The sequence below is a fragment of the Lichenostomus cassidix genome, chromosome 8, assembly GCF_008360975.1.
Source record: "Lichenostomus cassidix isolate B80296 chromosome 8, HeHo_3.0, whole genome shotgun sequence".
Taxonomy (NCBI): Eukaryota; Metazoa; Chordata; class Aves; order Passeriformes; family Meliphagidae; genus Lichenostomus; species Lichenostomus cassidix.
This window is the reverse complement of record NC_139489.1, coordinates 21011160-21028746: the sequence shown is the minus strand read 5'-3', so window position 1 is coordinate 21028746 and position 17587 is coordinate 21011160. Positions and strand designations below refer to the sequence as shown.

Here is a 17587-nt window from a genome sequence, read left to right as displayed (position 1 = left end):
GGTGTCATTAATCACATTTCATGATGTATCTCGCTATTTCAACCCATTCCCCTAGATTCATTCTTTTTGGCCTGTTTGTTTAGTAGTTATTGATCTCCATTTCAAGAAATTCTATCTCAGCTACAGATAATTAAGTTCTTTTTGCTTTGGGGAAGAAAATTAAGATGGCCCTATACTGATTACTGAGACTACCTGTAATAATTGGCATGTCTACCACATCAGAAAGATATTTAGCCTGCTTTTGGTCAGACAAAGATTCATGCTGTTCCTTGGTATTTAGAAATTAAACTCATTTCCTGAAAGTAAAAATATGTTTCTCATCTTGACCTACAAAGGGAAACAGCTGCTCTTCTCTCTGTTCTTGAAGTTTTCTAATCTCTTAACAGGCTTTGTTTTGGTTTTACAGGTGAATCCCTTAAAGTGTGGCAATGATGGCCCATCTGCTGGGAGAAATATGCTGATATAAACTCTCCCTGTTAGAGAGTAGAGAGGCCAAGAAACCTCAGTGTATGGGGTGTAACCCCAGGCCCTTTTTGGCATTAGCTCTATATTTAAATAATGGCATTAAGGGTTCCTGAGGAAATTTGGCTTGTAACTACTACTGTGGGTGTCCTGTGAGCCACCTCACCCTGGAAGGGTCAGCTGGTGTCATTGTTCTTCTCCTTCAGCAGTCCTGATGCACCACGGTCTGGGGACAGACCATGTATCTGTTTCCTTTATGGTTGTCTGGGTGTGCTGGAGAGAAGTTAAAAAGGGAAAGAGCTTGTGCCAAAGTTCTGATCTTTTGTCTGAGGAGCTGGTTGTCCAGGAGCCCTGGCCTGGGTGGTGGGAACAAAGACCTGCCAGACACGTTTTGTCCTGGCTGAGACTTGGTGTCATGCTAGGTAAGAGGTTTTTTCTTGGGGAACAGAGAAAAGGAGTTTTGCTGACCTCTAAAAGAGACACAAACCCGAAGAATTCACTACACAGAGAATTAATGAATTATCCAAGATGGTGTGATTAGCAGACTGCTTGTAGAAACCACAAGCCCTGCCCAGTGCCTCTTCTCATGACTGCTTCAGAATGCTAAATATAACCAGGCAGTATTTTATTTAGGTATAAATGAAAAGCAGAGACAAAAACGAGCTCAGTTTATGCTGCATGGCTTAGCCACACCTAAGGAAATGCAACTTGTTTTGAACCTTTTTGTTTTAGAGGATGTCTGTGAGGAGGCTCTGTCTACCACAGCGAGAGTAGCAAACCAGTGTGTATAAGCACTGTCATTATGTTGCCGTGAGTTGTGTGGAAAGAAGAGATGGCTCCAGGCACCAGAAGAGATGATGGGGTGGACTTTAGGCTGTGCTCAGCAATCTTCAGAATACTGAAATTTGAAAAAGAGCTTTACTTCCAGGAAGGTCACGGAGTTTGGATTTGGTAGGAGAGGACTCTGGAGATCATGCTTTTATTTCTAGAAAGCAGCAACATATATTTTACATATTCTCAAAGATTAAGTGGTTTGCAAAAGTACATTGGAAGCTGGTGGTAGAACTGGAAAATTAATACAGCTCTGGGGAACTTCATACAAGTGCCTCAGTCTAAAAGTCATTTATAACAAAGAAAATAAAATGTGACTATCATTAATATTCTTGTGGACCCCATAATTTTGCTCTCTCTAAAATGCTTGCTCTTTTCTGTGATCTTTTTCCCTGTGATCTTTTCCATCTCCCACTATCTCTCTTTCTCCAACATTCAGGTGCAGTTTTTCTTACATGATGATGGTTATACAACTGATGCTTAACACAACCAAACAGAAGCTAAGCTGTCTCTGAGCAAACAACATGGGCAGCAAGACTAGAACTATGACCATTTACCAACATACTCCCCATATGAGCAGTACAAGATGAGTTGTATACAGTATAATTTAGTGGTGTTAAATAACTTCTAAATGTCTAGTCTAATCCTGCGTAAAACAATTTAATGAACCATCCATTAAAAGGTCTATCAATATGTACTGCAATTCCAACTCCTTTCAAATATGTTGATCCCATTTTTTCCCCTTAGTTCCTATGTTTTCTTTCCATGTGTTTATCTGCAAAGCACCTGCCTTTCTACTGCAAATAACTCAAGAGGCCAAATCAAGACCAAGTTTCTACTGATTTCACTCCCCTAGTAGCAACAGGCTCCCCTAGTTTCTTGCCACACTTTTACAGCCCAGCACTCTACCAAGTGGTCATTGTTGCTGAGACATCATCACACAGCTGAGCACCTACCAAGGAGGCTCAGGGAAAAGAAAGAGGTGTGTCTTGCCCTGATCTGCTCAATGTTCCTTATATATCTTCCCTAACACATCCTTTTTCACTCTCTTCATATGCATGCCCCTATCCTCTTAGGTATTGCAGTGCTCTCCTGCAACAGGTCCTAGGCCTGTCTCCCTTGCTGCTGCCTTTGCTGACTCCTCCAGTCCCCTGGTTCACCTTCCCTCACAGAGCCAGAGCTGCTCCTGATAACACAATGTCAAGAGAGATGCAGCAGGCTGAACATGTGTTGTAACAGTGTGCCATGTGAAGTGACTTTCTCAGCTGCCGGTTGTGCAGGTCTCATCCATTTCAGAGCTGCACTCCCTCTGCAGACAGCTCAGGCACCAATGCCTCCCAGAAACAGAGTAAATTAAATCTCTTACAAAAGATTTAACAAGGGCCTAACTGACCGATCACTGAACACCACACCTGGAATCATTTAAATTTTAGCATTACTAGGCGTGTGTTTTATTTTTCCTTTTAAAATAAACCTAGGAAGTGGCTAGGTTAATGCATACGACCTTAGCCTAAAGGATAAACAGCCAAGCCAATAAATATAATGTGCAGGCTCCTGCCTATTCCTGTCTATACAGGCAATTGTCTATAGCACCTGTATCCTCTCTTGTAGAGGTTTTACAACCAACATATTACAGTGCAGAGAAACAGAAATGCTGGTCAAGTACAATGTATTCAAGTTAATTTTCCCCTAGGAACTGAAGTATTTAGTTACTGATTGTCGGTTCATGACAATCATGGGGTTTTTTATTGCATTTGTCTAGCTGTTTAAAATTTAATTAACTTAAAGCTTAGTCTGAATACAAGGCACTTTCTGTACTTTAGGTACTGAGGAGAAAGAGGAAAGGTGCAAGGAAAGCTGTTTCAGTATCCCTGTCCAGATCAGCTACTCTCATATTCTCTGGTTGCCAAAAGTCTCCAAGAGGATGTTCCAACAGTGGTGCCAAGAGGAGTTAAGGCTCATGAAATAGGCTGGTACCCTTTACATTGCAGTGACTATGGACTTGGCCAGCCTACAGGGATTTTCTGAACAGAGCAGAGAGTCAGAGCAAGTGTCTGGTCTGGCCCTGCAGCTACTGATTTCCCTTTACTGTCATTTAGATAAAAAAGAACCTCAAATCCCAGCTGTTAGCCACTTTAGGGTCTATCTAAGCAGCAGAAAAATTATAAACATTTGCATTTCCATCCCTATTTCAAGCAAATACACTAATACTATCAAGAGAAGGCAAGGAACAGACAAGGATATAGCTCTGGTCTATTTTACTTGAAGTGATCAGACCTGGAATGATGAGAAGGAAATCCAAGCCCCATTCCTACCCCCACACCTTCCAAGACACAAATATTTTCTTTTTGCATGATTCTCTTACAACAACATAGCTCCCAGTGGACTCTGTGCTATGGCTTGGTATGCCTAAAAGGCACGCAAGGAAAAATGTGGATTTTGCACTTAACAAAAATCAAAGTGCTTCTTCTGACAGGCACTATTCTAGCTGTGAGATGTGAAATGAATTGTATGTGTTCATTACTTCATAATAGAGTGTAAATATGCTCTTTGATATTTTTCATCCAGAGGTCAAAAATGACAGTGGTGCTATATTGTTGAATTGCAGGGCTTATCACTAAGATCTGCTATTGTTAAAGCCATGAGTATCTCCTGTATGCATATGGATGTATATGTAACCCCACTAAAGCAAGATGGAAGGACCAGCCCTCTTTATATACAAAAGAAATTGCCAAGTGTGGTTTTTGTTTTAATTGGCTTCTGGGGAGGTTCCTCAATAATCTCCAGTTGCAGGTTACATACAATATCTATGTTATTTCAGTGAATCATAAAGAAACTGATAGGAAATGTCATTCTGTAGTTTAGAGAAATTCTGCTGAGTTTAATAAAGAATGATTGAATCTGATAAAAACCAAATTTTGAACACTCCAGTGATCCAAAAGTAAGGAAAACAGAGAGCTGCACAGCATGGTCTTTTAACAAAGTACATTTTCCCTTGCTCTTGTGTGAATTGCCTCTGACAGCATGGCCATGGAGGGAGAGAGGCAGCAGGAGGAGGCAGAGTTGGGCAATGGAAAGGGAGCTGTGGTTAAGGCAGTGGCTTTGGAGATCATCTGACTGGAATTCTTTTCTGTCCCTGCCTAAGAAAGTCATTTAGGAGATGTCTGTGGCACAGTGCCATTCTGCATTTAGTTTGGCTACTAAAAGCAGCTGCTTTTGCTGCACTCACTAGGAGCAGAAGTGGACAGTTTCACCCACTGGCTCCACCTTCTCTGTCTGAAGCAGGAGGAATCGTGTTTCTTTCCCCTCACTGTGCTCAGTGCATGCAATCCCGTCTCAGTGTGTTGATACGAACAGGAGGCCAAGCTCAGGGGTCTCAGGCTTCTTTGACACTTCTTGGCAGAAATTGTTTTTGCTCCAGAAACAGCTGGTATAGGAATTGCCAGGATTTAGTTCCCAGAGGCAGTGGACTTTTGTTTTGCTGCTGGAGGTTGACTTCTGCTCTCCTATGGAGTCAGTGTGTAGTTGATCTACCAATTAATTTCATGCCTGATTGCAATGTTTCTTGTAACTTTTACAATCCCTTTAATCACCGTGACCAGATCCTTGTTTGTGCTGTAACTCTATAAGAGGAAACAGCATCCAGCCACAGCTTTCTTGCTATCTAGTCCTAAGGGATAGAGACAAAGACTTGTCTTCAATAATATATTAAATCCAATTTAATATTAATTCTGTTGTAATATTAAAATGGAGAAGCATATATGGAAGCAAGTATTAATCCATTAGATTCTTTGTAATTATTTGAACTATTTTTATTAAACATATTAAAACTATAAAGTATTAAGCTTTAAATTTACAACAGCTATCCTTAAAAATTAATGACTTATTGCTAAATGTTACTGTATTATTAAAGCTACACTCATGCATTCAAAACGGAATGATTTTCACCTATTGCCCCTCAAATTTCTTTAGCAGCACACAGGAAACTAGGTGGAAAAGAGTCAAAAACTTTTGTATCAATTAGATCAGCTACCCCAGTTAGAAGTATCAATCAAGTGAGAAAAAGGTATTTTCAGATTTCAGTTATCTTTTTCACCTAGTCTTGAACTGATGCAACACCTGAATGTGGTTGCTCTAAAAACTGGGGAAACTTTAAAAAAAGGACATGTCTAAACATGCCCAATGCAAATATTGTCAATGGAATGCAAATGCTAGTAAAAAATTAATTGCTGGGCTTTTTTTCCCTTGTCTTTCTGGTTTTGAACATATAGTGAGAGGAAAAAATGTCTTCAGATGTAGGAAAAGCTGTGCAAGAAAAAAAGAAAACCAACACATTTTTCCTTTAACATTTTGGAAGATAAATTTACAATTATGGTTTCAGTTTAAAGCTGTAAGAAAGGACTTTTTATCTTTTCAAGCTGTGAAGTCCTGTCCTCAGTGTTACTGTTTATGACTTTTTGATTACTCAAAGTACTGAATGGCATTTGCAGAAAGGAAACTAAGACAGATGGGAACACAAGAAGGAACATGACTCTAGAGTTTACTATTCAAAGCACTCACCTCCACAGGGGAAAGAAAGGAGAAAAATGTTGTATACTGGGCTTTCTTTCACAGAATGTCTGTGCCTTCTACCACAAATATCACTAGATTAAAAATAGGGTTAATTACATAATATGATTACTTGGTCCTTATTTTGTTTTGATGCACTGGCTTTATTTCATTGTTTGCTGCTTCACAATGACATTCATGTGACTGTATTCAGATTGCAAACTATTTAGTTATTTTACAGTGCCTTTACAAACTGCTTTGCACGTGCTTCAACCAGTTTTACCTTTCTTTCCTACTGTAGATATACTTGGATGAGATGCTGCTGTTTTAGGGTTGGCTTTTTTTCTTTTTCTTTTTTTTTTTTTTTTTTTCCTCCTTTCTTTCCTTCTTGTTTGTTCCAGGAACAAAACCACTAGCATTTCACACTAGTCTTTGGGTAGGCCACCTGCTCCTGTGAGAACCATGCTGGAGTCCTGGATCTGCTCAGGATGAGGGATAGGTAGAGGAAACCTTAGAGTGTTGCAGGGTCAAGAGCCTGAAATGCTGTGCTCCAAGGAGGCAGAAAGGGCAGGGCTGTGCAAAGATGGGGTACTGCCTCATTAAAACTAACAATATGAAAATATCTTACCGAAAGCTTGAGCCACCCATCCATGTTCTCTCAGCTGGGTATTGTTCTGCCCTGGGGCACCAGCACGCTCCCACATCCTTCAGCCTTGCATGTGCAGCTGGCTTTGCACGGGGAGCTGCATGGCTGAGCTGCAGCCTGGCCCAGCACGGTGTGATGGCGAGAGATCCAGGGGGACAGACCTTGCCTTGCCTTTCCCTGCTGTCCATTTGCAGCCATTCACTATTCATGCAAGCTCCCAGTTAGGCTATGGACGATAAGGTTAATGTTAATAATTAATTGGCAAAGTCACATTCCTTAGCATCTGACAATATTAATGTATACTCCTTCTGATTTCAGGTCTTCAGTCTTTTACATCATTTATTATTTCTTCCATGTTGATGACACACAGGAATAAGTAAGAATGACTGCACTTTCTAGTTTGAATTTTGGGCAATTATTTTTGATTTAGAAGCTTTCTTTCACTACTTAAAACCTTTAGTTTGGAAAACAGTTTAGTATTCCATTTTGTGGTATTTCTCCATCAAGATATTGCTCAGCTGAAGTAACATGGTTTAATAACTTCTTTAGCAGGATCAAACAGGCAAGCCCCAGCTTTACTGATGATGATTAAGGGTGGGAGTCACGCTGTGAAAGAGTGACTAAGTGCTGTTATTGAGATCTGACAATTTTCCTGGAAGATGGATCTGATAACTCTATAACAAGCGTATTTCAGTGAAATGACCCAATTTTAGAAGATTAGTATATTTTCCTAAATTCAGTAAGCCTTTATAAAAATCTCACGTCTACAAATCTGTAGGAGTTCTCTGAAAGGAATTCTAAAAAGGGAAACTCTAATACCTACCTGGCAGACTCAGGGAACTGCAGTACAGATGGGCATCCTATAGGAGCACTGTCATTTTCTCTTGTAGATCTGTGAAGGCATGGGAGATTAGTTGATGCTGAAGGCAGTAGGCAATCACAGTGAAAAACAAGGATTCTGGGAGTTCAGCATTTGACATTAACATAGAAAAGTGAATGCCTAACAAAGCCTGAAGTTGGTCTTACTCTTGTAAGACATTAATGTGGCCACTACAAGTAATAGTTTTTATGAGCTGGGAGAAATACCTCGCTTGAACAAATTAATTACACAATACCTTGCAATACTTATGTTGATAGAGATTAATAGTTAGGCATGACAAGGATACAGATTATAACAAGAATACAAATGAGAGTCAAAACACAACTGAATAGTGGATAGCCATAGGCTTTGTGAATGTAAAAGAAAACAGAAATATTTTTAATAGCTGTGAGGTATCTTATATAGTTTTAAATGTTTGTAGTTTCAGGCATAAAAATGATTTGCCTAAAATAATTCGGAATTCCCTCTTTTGTAGCTAGCCAAATGGAAGTTCAGTTTTGATCCTGTGTAGAGAAAGGATTCAGTTTCTCCTCTATCATTTCCCTCCCTGGGATCCTTTTCACATTTGTAATAGGACTCTTAGCAATAAATCAGGTTTCTATTTAATATGACAAACTTTGGCAGGGCTAGCTTGTGACCCAAATCTTGAATCCAGCATGTAAGGTGCTTCCACTGACTGCATCTGTTCTTGGAGGAGGCAAGGGGCAGTTGTTCAGAGAATCAAAGATCCCAGGCTATGTCTTAGAAAGGAGGAGGGAAGGCTTCATACCCATCCATAGCCCTGCAGAACCCTAAGCTGCTGCTGATGCAGTGTCTGCATCAGTAGGAAAGGGAAGAGATGAACAGGGACACAATTACACCAGATCTGTGGCTGTCACTCCCAGGAGAGCAGTCAGAAAATTGCCCTCAGTCCCAAGTGGCTCATGAATGTAGTTACCTCTTGTGGCTGCTGCGTGAAGACCACCCAAACTCACTTGTGTCAATGAGTGTCCCACTCAAATTCCTGTCTTTTTATCTTTTAAATCAGACAGACAACAGCAACAACACAAAAAACAACAGCAGAAACCCCCAAACAAAAAATCCCACCCCTAAGTAAATAAAAGATGTATCCTGAGGTTGTTTCAACAGCATTTTGATCTTTTTTTCTGGCTGAATAAGTTATCACCTAATTGTTTATTCCAGCAGTGGGCCAAATTCTTTCCTGGTATAAATGGATGCAGCCCTGTTAGCAGTAGCTTCTATTTAACTCAGTCCTACTGGCCTTTAAAAAGTGATTCAAAAGTTGAAAAAACTTGTTTATTTCCTTGGCCTTAGATTAACAAAGCAACTGAAAATTCATAATGGAACCTAATAAACAAAGACCTTCATTTTGTCCTCCAAGCTCACAGATGAATTAATGCTTTCCATCCTTTTCCATCCCCCACCTAATTTTTTCCAAACAATATAATTTTTATTATAATTTTTCCTAATGTTCCATTTATCAAAGGATGTTCTTTCCCCTCGTATTTGTATTATTCTCATTCTAGACAAAGTCATGTATTTGAAGATTCATACTGTAGCAGGACAGTTTTGTTTCAGACTGACATTTGAAAGATGTTGTAGTGCTAGAAAGTTGTGAGTTCTGAACTTTTTTATTTTGCTGCTAAGAACTGCATGCAAGTCCAGTGATGTCTGTGGTTCTTAGGTACTGGAATTTCATCCTTCTAGGTTCTACCTGCTAGACCACATTTTCAAGTGGCAAAATAACTCCCTGTATGAAACACAATACTCGATGTGATCTGAGTTTCTCCTAATCAGGCTTTAAGGAAATCCTTATACTGCCATTTCAGTTTTTCCTGTCATTTGCTTCATTATGTTGCAGCATATGTGGTTGACTCATCAGTCCTTCTGATCTGAATCATGCTCTTTTAATATATGCATTTGTGTCTGTGTGCTGGGTTTGGGTGGCATAGAGTTAATTTTCCTCCTAGAGCTGGGATGAGCGGCTGTGTGGTGCTTAGCTGCCGTCTGGGGTTAAACCACCACACTCAGAAATATTTTTACAACTCTAAATATGTCTGGAAAAAGCAGAAGACAGTAGCTCTGGAAAAATAATTTTAGGAGATCCAAGAAAATTTTCAAAAACCTAGACAGCTGCCTTTGCATTTTATTTTTCTGAAATTCTTAGTCTTTGGATTGGGAATTTTATGCTGTTTTCAGAATATCTTTTTGGATAAAACAGTGTGTGTAATGGTGACAGAATCATTGCCAGATTTAAAAATAACCCCAGCAGCAACAGCAAAATGCTGTCCCTTGCAATTTGTCTCCCTGCACCAACATTCCTTCTATATTTTCAGTTATCATCATTCACAATTAAATAGCTATAAACTGTATTTTATGAGAACTTAATGTGCTTCTGAATGCACCAAAAACCATGTGGTGTATATCACTTACACAGCTTGCTGAACTAAGGAGAGAAATTATCTAAAAGTAAGTTATGTGGAAGCTTTCCACAGTCTCCTTATGTGACCTTGTGCAAGGCCACGAATGTTTGAGGTCAGAGGGAACATAAATACTCATTTCTACATGACTCATTCTGAATACTCCGCTAGACAAATTTTAAAATAATTCTAGCTAACCAGCACTGAAAACATTTTGGACATTGATCATTAATGTTCTACATGTTGGTTTGGCAATGCAGTTTTTCCCAGTTTTTCATACCAGAAAACAAAATAAAAGCTTTGCTCAGACTGCCCCCTGCAGAACACACAGCAATGGGGTTTAATACCTCGGTTATTGTCAGCAATACGAGAATCCAGAGCTAACATCACAACAGTGAGCTTGTCCCTACCTTACAGAAATAAAGCAAAGATAGACTAATAGTTATTTTTCAAAGGATTTCAAGATGCTATTGATGGAGGTGTTTAACTGTGTCTAGATAGTTATTAATTTCAGTTACTAATATGCTGCTACTGTACTGCTTCTAGAGTAAGAACAGTGAACAATGATGGAAGCTCAGGCCCTGCTAGTTACACTACTGTGATTCCATATGCTCCTCGTAATTCCCTTTTTCTTGATCACAGTCAGTGCCCCAGACAGGGATTTACCAGCCTACCCATGGCTTTGTTCTCAGCTTCTATTGAGAGACAGAGTTCCACTGAAATTTCACCAGGACTCTGTCCCTGACTGGACCTAAATACATATTCACTAAGTGACAAATACCTTGAAAAACTAAAATGTAATGTCTTGTGACTCATGTCTTAGGTTTTCCTCCTATTAGAAGGTTAAAAGAAAAAAAGTGCTGTCAATGACTTACACATCATGAGCATTTGCTCTATTTTCACTATTCCCAATAGGTCTGTGGGGCAGCGGAAGGTTTCTTATGAAACTTCATGGAACTAAAAAGGAAGGGTTTAAATCATCCTTCAGCAAATACACTTTGAGTAACAAGAGAGGAGAGCGTTCAGGCACTTACAGACACTGGACAGATTTAGGGTAAAATGCAAATCTGGGTTTAGGATTGAAAGAAGACATACAATAAGCATTACAAGTTCTGATTCCTGATAGAGGCTTTTTCTTCTGAGTAGGAGGCTTATATTTTACGTATGTATTCAAATATCAACTCTGGTAGAGCCATTAAGGCTTGGATGTTGCCTCCAAGATCTTTCCCTATTAGATACTCAGTCCTCAGACTGCATCAGGGCAAAAGCTTTCCATCTGACAGTGCAAATCAAGGAAAATATATAGAAGTAGGGCATTTTCCTGATGGATACAAATCACCTGGGATATATTGTTGTCTAAAAATTAATTACTTCAAATGTAATGGGCCCTAAGTAATAATAAAAATCGTAACTTTTAGGGAAAATTGCAAAATCATAAGCCTCTTTTCTCCACCATACAGTGCTTTCCTCAGAGACTATCCTGGCTTTTATGATCCTATGGGATTCTAATTCCCACCATGTGAAAAGGAGTAGGAAGTTTCCCAGATATTGCTTCCTTTCCTATTTTCTTTGGCTCTTGAGCTGTACAGCTTTTAAGGCATGCCAGACACTGTCTTCACATGAGATACTTGCCCAAAAAGGATCAGAGAAAACATTTCATGTTTTCATTACAGATTTGACACCCTTGAATATTTCAAGGAACTGAGTTGTTCAGCTAGGTTCTTTATGTATTGGGGAAGTGGAAGGCTGTTTCTTTCCCACCAAAAATTAAATACTCTGAGGTTAAATCTCAGATCCCACAGTTAGATGACCTTTTTCCAGAGAGACCATAAATCAGATACTGACATTACTCCCTTTCTGCTTTGTGAGAGTACTGTCCCCTGTTAGGATCTAGAAGGAAACACCCTGGAAGTATTAAGTGCTTGTTCTTGCTTCAGAATCACACTTAGCACCACTTCCTGAAGTAGCAACACAACTTTTCCAACCAAGTAAAGTGCAGTTATCCTACTGAGAAAAAAGAAAACCATTGCACTAAACCCCCACTGACTTTAGTTTCCATTAGAAGATCCTGCAAGGTTTTTCACCCTATAGAAGCTCAAACCAAGTAAAATCCCAGTGTCTTATTTGTTGATGATCACAGTCATTTCCAGAGTTTTAAAATGAAGCTGACTCACTAGGAAATTGGGTCAAACTGCAGAAAAGCCTGTTTGGATGTTCACAGCACTGTTTCTTCAGTCCTGGTTAAGGGCTAATTTCTGTGCAGGGCTCAGTACCCTCAGTCCCCATTCAAAGAAGTTGTAGCTGAGGGTATTTTGCAACTGAAATGAATATTCCAGTGATTGACATGATTTCTTTCCTACTTGCTCTTTGGTTATGAGAATGGGCCACCTTAATGTTTACAGGGACATTGTCTTAAGTGAGGTTTTGAATTATATTTATAGTCACATGTATTTTTTTAGCCTAAGTGTTAAAATTACAGCTTGCTCCAAAATCTGGTTGATCATGTGATTTTGTTGGATACAATCTAACAAAACTCCAAACTTTTCAAGAAAAAGTCTGGCTTATTAATTTTTATTTTCTTTGAAACATTACTTAATTTTCTGAGGTTCACTCTATTTACTTTCACAAATTTTTTATATTATATTTCTAGTCATGGGCCCATTACTCCACCTGTGTTTCTTGGTGGCAGAGAAAGATTTGTTATAGAATTTGTATCACAAGTATTTAGTAAAAACAAGGAAGGCTGAATTTTTACATAATACATAGAAGATATTACTCTTCCAATAAATGAAAGATATTACATCAATAGAAACTGAGTCAAATAGAACCCTTACTGTTGATCTTCTTTTGCTACCTAAATTTGCTACAGGTTTCTTAAGCTGTGTTCCTGCACTGTGTCCCTTTTTAAAGGTTCTGTTTTAGCAGTTTTACTGCAGGAAGGACAGATTTTGCAGATGTGGATTCTTTCCATTTTCAGTTTAAAAGTGATTCTTGGAAATCTCATAGAGGCCTCCATTGCTTTAGAGACTGTTTATACAAAAGTCTGAATTCTTGCTTTTCTTTGAGGTGAGAATTGTACCTGTGATGTGACAACATAAAAGTAACGCTATTTTTTTTTTTTAGTGTTTGCAAATATTTTTCTCCCTTATTTCCTATGAGAAAGTTGCCCAAGTCATTTTTAAAACAAGTTAAAATTTGTTGGTTACATTTTGTAATGCAGTATCCCTCTCTAATTTCTCCTTTTTAAATTAAACAAGTATGCATATATTTCAGCTGGGCATTAGAAAATTATATTGATATATTCAAAATTTACTCATAATTGTTGTGATGGTAAGGTTGCTGCAGAAAAGATCCTCACAACTAGGCTCGTAACATCAATCCTTTTTCTATCATCAAGAGTCTTAAGAGATGTTATATTAAATAATTGGGGCAATAAAAATTGGGGCAAATTTCACAGGATAATACTTTTATTTTGACATGTTATGTTCCAAGTTATATCCAAAATCAATTATTGAAGAAGGTATACAAGGAGTTCTCCTTCACTCTTGATTTCAAGGATACCCTTTTTGGTATGTTTATTTATTTAGAGATTGATACACCTAAGTTGTAGACCTAAGCATTTTAGATCTCTGACTATATCTCTGTAATAAGAAATGACATTTACAAAGGAATGAAATATGTACTGAGTTAAAAATATATTAAATGTGAACGGAGACTTTTTTCTTTCTGACTGGGCCTATTTTCTGTTGACAGCAAAATGACCTTTGCTTCATATGTTTTTTGCCTCATTTTCCCTTCTCTCAATACTTAAAGATTTCAACACAAAATCAATGTAATTTTCTGTAATTTAATTTTGAATAATAGATAAATAGATTTATGTTTATGCTGCAAATGAGACTTATAATATTGGCAGCGAAAATTAAGGAGCTGACTGATGGAAAGAAAAAACCAACTTCTTCCTTTCCTTGTTTTGTCCTAGTTCCTTCCTTCCTCTGCCAACAATCACAACTCTTTCTTCAAAGGGAACACACAGTTAGCCAAAGCCTGACTTTTCAGTTTTTCATTTGCACTAAGCAAGCTGAAGCATATTCAGCAGTGCAACTCCAGGCCCTTGTTTGCTAGACTCCAATGACACGTGCCAATATGGTTCCTTAAATTACATTTTCCACTAGTCAAAGTAAAAGAGAAAACATTAAAGTCTTTTCCTGACATTTTAAAATGCAAATATTTAGCTTCCCTTTTGCAAAAACCAAGGACAGTGTGGCCCAAATGCATAGGAATCATGGCACAGATGCAGGTGAACCTACACATATATGCCTGTGAGGTATCAGGCTCCTGGCCCTCAGCTCTGCTTTGGAATAGAGTGGAACTACCTTTTGGGGGAATGCCAAACAGCCAAATGACAGAAATTCCCAGGTAATAGGGTGATGTATTACATTGAAATATGGCAGGACTGAGATGCCTGGCTAATTTGCAATTAAAGGTGATGTTTTAAATCTTCTTTTTCTCCTCAGATAAGGGTTCCCACAGACATGGGTTTGGTCCACTTGGACACCTCCCACAGGCATAAAGCACCAAGGCGTTTTTAGAACTGGGGCAGTGGAATGTTTTCCCTAGGGCAGCGTGCCACATCATAGAGCTTTGTATTTCATAACTTTTGCTCTTGATTAAAATCAGCCTTTTTCCCTATTCCCAGAGCTGTTGGGCTCTTAACTCTGGACCTTTGAGTCACCTTTGAGTCTATGTTTCCAACTAAATTAAGATGAAAAGAAAGGTGAGGAGTGTCTATAGTAATTGCAAATGTGAATAAGTGATTGTAAAGATATTTTTCTCCCTGTGTGTGGCTTTATTTGTTATATTTTATTAATTTCTGCTTTTTAAGTACCTGAATGCAGGCAATATTCAGTACGACAGATTCATAAGGCAGACAAATAATCACTGGTTAAAATATGTGCACAAAATTCCTCTTCAGTCCAAACAATTTTTTCTCTTCAAACGTTTTTCCCCTTCATTTGACAGAGTAAATCTTTTATTCTGCTGCTTTTGGTCGCAAGTAGTGTAAGAAGAAAAAAAATTAAATTGTGAGTTACATCAAAGACATTTCTCCCTTTTCTGGTTTTCATACCAACACAAACCTGTGACTGCCAATTTGGATCATAAGGGGAATGGAAATTGGAGTTCTATTGGAAGTATGGAATGGCACATCCTAAAAATAGAAGTGCAACAGGTATGCCTGTCAGCTAGCCATGGTCTTATGCATTCCCTTACCTGAATGAAATGATCTTGCAGTGTTACTTTTCAAGAGATATGCAGAGAAAGACAAAGCAGAGAAGGAAAAAAGACAGTAGAAATGCATGGGATGATGAGCAGGAGGAAGTAAATGGAAACGCTGATTTTTACATTTTCTAGTTCTCTGACTCTGTTTGCACCCAAAAGTGGACAACTTGCCAGGAAAATATGATTGCTAGTTCTAATCAGTCAAATATTTGTGAGGAATGCTGATTATATAACCACCCTGAGAGTCTGAAAGAGTACATTTCTTTGAACTGTGCAGCTGAGATGGGCTGGTTAAACAATAATAGTAATTAATATAATTTGCTAAAAAAAAAGACATTCATCCACCAGTGTATTTTACATTAGCAAAGGAAAATTTGCAATACTCCTCAATCACAGGACACTAAATAAACAGTAAACAACTGTATTCCAATTTTTACAAGCTGGAAAGTCAAAGCAGAAAAATGTGAAGCTGGCCACACTTTGAAGGCAGTTCCAGGAAAAAAAAACCTCAGGATCACTGTGTTATTTTTGTCTTGTGGTAATGCTCAGAAGTTCTTTTTCTGAGGCAGCACCCCCATCAAGAATACATTAGAAATATGCGTAACTTCACAAGATGCACAGAATAAGTAAATAGTTCTGAGCACACTTAAACATCTTTGAAAATTTCAATCTGAGAGGTCAGCTAATGGTAGGAAGCTATTTTTCCTCAAGATTTCTTTATTTCATTCCCACCTAACAGGATACTATAGCTTATGACATATGGTCCCTTAAATTAGGCACTCCAAACCTTGTTCGTTCATCTTGGTGTGCAGAGCCAAGTTGTCTATTAATAGGAAAAGCCTTGCCCTGGAAAAATGTGTATGCACCAGTCTCTGCATGGGGGAAGTGAAGGATATGCTACAATAGGGACAAAAACGTATTACAGAAAGAACCACTCTAATGTAACACTGACAAACAAAGTGGAGAAGTGCTGTTAAATCTTTGTCTCAGAGGTGTGGTGCATTTAGCAACTTGATGTCTGTGTTCTCCAGCATACTGACTTTCCAGAGTCATCTCCAAGTTGTAATGGACAACCTCTCTTCAGCTACCAGAGCCCAGAGAGGAATAAACTGAGACCACCAGCTAAGACATTATGTAATTGCCATGGATATGAGCAATGAATGACCTCAGGTACTGTGTTTAAATGAAAAGATTAAGCCAAAACTAAAAAGAGTTGCATGTAAAAAGGATTTGTTAGTAAGTAATTTTTTCATTTATAAAAGTAGACGTTTTAAAGGAATGCTAGACTGAAAATGTTGACAAAAAAATCTTACTAGAAATATCCAGTAAAATGCCCACCTTCCCATGCAACGTTAAAAAAAAATCATTAAAAATAATTGTCTTATGGAAGTGAGTTATAGAACTTACTGTGGAAATGAGTTATAGAACTTAATGATTATTATTATGCAAGAATTAATATATACATGCATAATCACTAAGCTCTCTTGATTATTTCAATAGCCATTCCTCTGCTTTTGAAAAATGTAATTTTGCAGCATGATTCTATACATCATAGAACTGCAAAGATCATTTGCCTACCCCATCATTTTGGCTGTCAAATGTAACACTCTTTTTCTATCAGATATAAGCAGCTTGTCTTCCCCTTCAAAGCCTGCACCTCATCCTACCTATCATCTCTTATGCAGGATCAAGAAATCACTTCTTTCAGTGATTAGCCCATGATGCCAGCCTCCTTCATTGACTTCTTAGATTTTCAGTCGCTCCGTTTGAAGCTTTATCCCATGCCATTCCTTACATTTGGAAAGTGCTTCTTCAGACATCTGTAAAGCTACTTCCTTATCTCCCTTCTAATCCTGTCTGTGAGGTTCCCCTGCCATTATGCCTTCAAAAGAAGTTTCAGAATTTGGACTGAATTTTCCTAGTTATAATGAGCTATTCCAAAAAAAAAAAAATTCTGGATCAGCTTCAAATGGAGCACTCCCAAAGATCTGAAGGTTGGTATTTCCTACTCAGATGCTGCACTGTCGATTCTGCAGGTTTACCAGTGCCTCATTTTTCAGAGGATGATGCCTTGCTGTTGTTGGCACCAATATATTTCTATTTGAAACCATAGGATGAATACAAGGGTGATCTGTCTGGACTGTAGGAGAGACATGTCTGAAACAAGGGGATAATCTCGAGGGTGCCTTGGCCTTTTCCTTCATATGGCAAGTGTTTGATAATAAACTATTTATATTGATTCAATGAAATAGCCTTCCTGCTGCTGGACACAGGCATAGGAAATTGTGCCATACTTGTGTGGAAAGACTGAAGGGACATTTTTAGTTTTGGTGAGCAATTTGGGGGAAGTTGGAGGCAGGATATTGCCTCTGGTTTGTTCAAATTTCTGTTGTGGAAAGAATGAATAGCCACAGGAAGCACTGTATCACACTGGGTCACCATCTCAGATGAGAACATTTTTCTTTGAAGCAATTACATTTGGAACCTGTAGCCTTGAACATATTTGCATGGTATGTTGTGTTT

The 17587-nt window shown here is 38.4% G+C and overlaps 3 long non-coding RNA genes across 4 annotated transcripts in view; 2 read left to right on the top strand and 1 right to left on the bottom strand.

Moving 5' to 3' along the window:
* The window catches only part of LOC146434033 (uncharacterized), a 203911-nt gene extending 202037 nt beyond the window's left edge, over positions 1-1874 (top strand). The window contains exon 5 of the long non-coding RNA XR_014853809.1: positions 1733-1874. This is a non-coding gene — a long non-coding RNA (uncharacterized LOC146434033). The remainder of the gene's footprint in view (positions 1-1732) is intronic.
* Positions 1875-2079: 205 nt separating this feature from the next.
* On the top strand, positions 2080-16492 carry LOC146434032 (uncharacterized). The gene is made up of 4 exons (XR_014853810.1): positions 2080-2275; positions 14484-14561; positions 14807-15014; positions 16096-16492. It is a non-coding gene; the product is annotated as an uncharacterized LOC146434032 (long non-coding RNA).
* Positions 5200-17587, bottom strand: part of LOC146434028 (uncharacterized) — a 43932-nt gene continuing 31544 nt past the window's right edge. For both annotated transcript variants that reach the window (XR_014853807.1, XR_014853808.1), the window contains 3 exons: positions 7311-7379; positions 6470-6713; positions 5200-6320 (listed from right to left, as the gene is read on the bottom strand). This is a non-coding gene — a long non-coding RNA (uncharacterized LOC146434028). The remainder of the gene's footprint in view (positions 6321-6469; positions 6714-7310; positions 7380-17587) is intronic.